General features: G+C 42.5%; 1 long non-coding RNA gene across 1 annotated transcript; it reads left to right on the forward strand.

The window, feature by feature from the left end:
* The first annotated feature begins 642 nt into the window (after positions 1 to 642).
* LOC111784402 lies at positions 643 to 2,048 on the forward strand. Its single transcript, XR_002813533.1, has 2 exons — positions 643 to 679; positions 1,878 to 2,048. It is a non-coding gene; the product is annotated as an uncharacterized LOC111784402 (long non-coding RNA).
* The last annotated feature ends 1,722 nt before the right edge of the window (positions 2,049 to 3,770 follow it).

Genomic DNA, 3,770 nt, shown 5'->3' on the forward strand with positions numbered 1-3,770 from the left:
TTCGAATCGGAGTTTAAAGATAACGTGATTTTCGGTAAGAACTCGTGTTTTTCTCCAAATTTAAACTCAAATAATAAGATCTGTGATCATCAGAAAAATTTAAGAAAATTCTTTCCAAGGAGTAGAATATGAGGTCTGCAAGTTTCGTGAAGAAAATTTAACGAATCGGATTACGGATTGGAAGATAAAAAAATCAGAAGAAAATAGATCGAAACGGGAAAGAGACCTGGAAAATGAAGGAAGGAGAGAGGGTGGAGGCCGCCAAGCGTCGGTCGGCGTGCGGAGGAGAGTAGCGGAACCGGTGATCGACACATGTCGATCACTGGCTGGTGAGGCGCGTCCTCACCCGGCAGCGGGCACGCGTCAGGCGCGTGGACCCGGCCGGCCCGACCCGCACCGCACGCGAAGTGCCCGACCCGGCGCCTCTGACCCGTGCCTGCGCGGGGGAGAACCGCGTAGGGCATGCACGCGTAGTGACCTTTCAGGGCGCGTGCGTCGCGCGTGGGCGCGCGTGAGGCACCATTTTTCTTCCCGTTCGGTCTCTGTTTGCTTGTTTTCCGACCCAATTTTGATGCTGACCCTATTATTATGTGAATTGGGACCTGTGAAGAAAATTCTAGAATTGTTGGAATCCATTGCGTCAAGAAAACTCGAACTCGGGAAGGCACGCATCGACCAAGTAAGTAGCCATTTGAATTTCCACGAGCAGTACTTGTAGGAACCGCTAGGAACAAGCATGCATGCTACCACCTATGAAATTAGTTAGCCCGACTTAGCGTGTTATTATAGAAATTGTGAATATAAGATGATTATGGAAAGCTAGATACAAAATGTATATTAAATCTGTTTTGGTTGAGACTCTGATAATGTATGTATGCATGAGGAGGTTGGGAAACTTGTGAAATCTGCGCTCTGGGTAAAGATGGACGTTATCTTCCCGTTGAGCATGTTTGATAATTTTGCATGAACTGCTGCGTGTAAACTCTATTGTATGATGATTGGTTGTATTATCTTTCTTGATGAATAGGAAGAAATTATGAGCTTAGATTGGGATGCTTATGGCTAAATAAGCTAGACGAGTCCCTAGATTGGGGGACCTCTAGAATACCGTGCAATTAGACCCGCAAAATGATTACCGACGGAACCAGAACCCAGAATTCCAAACCCGATAGGTTTGTGACACCAGGCACGAGAATCCTAGAGAAACACGAATCTAAGTCTAAGGCACCAAGTTCCACTCTAGAAAGAATAATAGGTCACCACGGTAACTGTAGGTAGCTCGCTAGAGTTGAGCAGTGAAGATAGTGTCATCAGAACCTCAACTTCCCTCTCTCCTCCGATACCATACCGTCGAGACAGAGCTCCAGTACGGTGATCGTTGAGCTTTGCAGATCCGGATAGGGAAGTGTGACAGGTGCCCAGACCTAGTGGTGATAGCTAAGGGGTCTTCTGAACAGGACTCCTGGGCCGTAAAAACCCGTCCCTGAGCGGGGGACGTGGAGCCACTTAGGATGACTCAGTAGCTGACCGGCACATAAGGGGTCGCACCCCGTTTTGTGGATGTATGGTCCCGTGTGAGGGTCGTCAGTTAACCTCCACGGATGATGTTTAGAGAGAGAGAGTCACGTATTCAGATCCAGCCATACGATCCCCTCAGATTTGCTTATGAGGTCGCGCCTCACCTCAGGACACTGATCATTTCACTGCATAAGATGGGCAAACCTTTTATGATACAGAAAAGAGAGTTGTAGCTTAGATAGAAACCCGAGAAAGACCGTGGTTACCTACCAAGATAAGGATGCGAAAAGAGCCTACAAGTAGGCTGCTTACTGAGTATTCTTTTATACTCATTCCTTTCTACTCCTTTTTTTTTTCAGGCGAGTGAGGCCAGGGATCGAGGCGGGAATGCATGCTGAATCTTAATGCCACAGAGGAGTGTCCCAGGGCGTCTAGGAGTCTGTGCATAATTTTGTTTAGATTTGTCATGCATTGTTTTGTAAACTGCTTACTTACTATTCAAATTTGAACACCTTGTTTTGGATTTTAAACCTCTTACATAATTGTTAAAGTTTTCTTTTTGTGTAATCTCGTTTCTCTATTGGTTCTTACACGATTTCATTGCATAGTCTGTTGGTCCGGCTCTTAATTTCGAGATTCAAATTTTGGGCTGTGACACTCATATCGGAGGATTTTCCCTAGTGGTGTTGGGTTATAACTACCTGTTGCGCCGCTTTTTCAGGTGAAATAGTCATTGGCTTGTCGAATTACTCTTCCGAGCGAAGATAGTAACTGACTTGTTCACACCCACTCTTGCCTTACAATAGTAAATTACCTATCACCCTTCATAGTGGAGACAATAACTAACCTTCCTCCTCCACTAGGCACAACTAAAACTACCTTACTAACCTACCCTCTATGACTCATGTAACTCACTAAGGGTGATAACTAGACTATATATACTACATAGACCCTAACCCCTCTTGGCTAGTTCATGAATAGGGGTTGCACCCTAATCATCCCTACAAGGTACATGGTAAACCCAAAGGACACAGTGAGGCCTGTAACTAGGTTCTAGTATCTTAGTAGCATAAAACAGCGGTTCATAATCTATAACCAGCATAACAGATGCTCTAGGACATTCATCGATTGTCCAACACATAATTGGGCATAAACAGGTTTCCAAACTCCTCTGACATGCATCTAATGACAATCACAACATATATCATACTCAAAAGGCACAATATAGGGAATAAAATCAACCTTGGCATGCTGGAGAGCTCATAAACATGTTAAGAATATTTGAGTTCTCAAACATGCAAGCAAAAACTATACAGCTGTAAACTATGCTAAACGGTAAACAATACACATTTCTAGGTTTAACTATCATAATAATAGATCAATTTGGTCCATAGATATGATTTGTAATCATATGATACTTGTCCTAATCAGACTCCTACAAGTACTATTTTTACTTGTTCAAGTATGTTCCGGTGCTTGGTCCACAGTCTTCCTCAAGTTCCTTTTCTACCAAATTTCTAGGGTATGTTGCAAAGAGTGTCTAATTTCTTTACCAAAAAAATTATTTATGAGAACTAGTCTAAATAGGTGTCAAAACAATCTGAATAGTGAGTCAAGGTCATCAAATTCAGTGATTTACCATTTAACCTACCTATGGTTAGGGATCACTTTTGATGACCTTTCTATAGCTATTTCTTCCTAAAATTTCTTAGGTATGTCTTAAATTTAGTCTACTTTCATGAAAAAAAAAAAAAATCATTAGGAGAACGGATATAAAAATAGGTGAATCGATCTAAATAGTACACAGAGGTTAAGAAAATAAAGTTAAGATGATATGTGACGCCACATTATCAACACTATCACGACCCAATATTTACTACGAGTCGTGACTGAAACCCCCTGGTCCCCCACGAAGCTATGACACCAATCGCACACATGTAGCCTAGAGTACTCTAGTGGTGGTTTGTATGCCGTGGTGGTTTGTTAGGCTCCTAGGAGAAGGGTTAGGTCTTTACTTAGTGACTTGTCCCTCTAGCCACAAAATCCTAAACTTATCGTTACACTGGTTCATGAAAGCTAACTGAGTGTCCATGCAACTGTATCTAGCATCATTCATGCAAAAATAAACAAACAAACTCAACAGGGCGATAACATCCATTAGTCTCATGGAGCGCAAAGTTCACAAATTCTCATCACAAATTCTCATCCTCCTTTCAACATGAGTTTGAGATAATTCTCTGTTATCTACATGA

This window comes from Cucurbita pepo, unplaced genomic scaffold (assembly GCF_002806865.2).
Source record: "Cucurbita pepo subsp. pepo cultivar mu-cu-16 unplaced genomic scaffold, ASM280686v2 Cp4.1_scaffold000194, whole genome shotgun sequence".
Taxonomy (NCBI): Eukaryota; Viridiplantae; Streptophyta; class Magnoliopsida; order Cucurbitales; family Cucurbitaceae; genus Cucurbita; species Cucurbita pepo.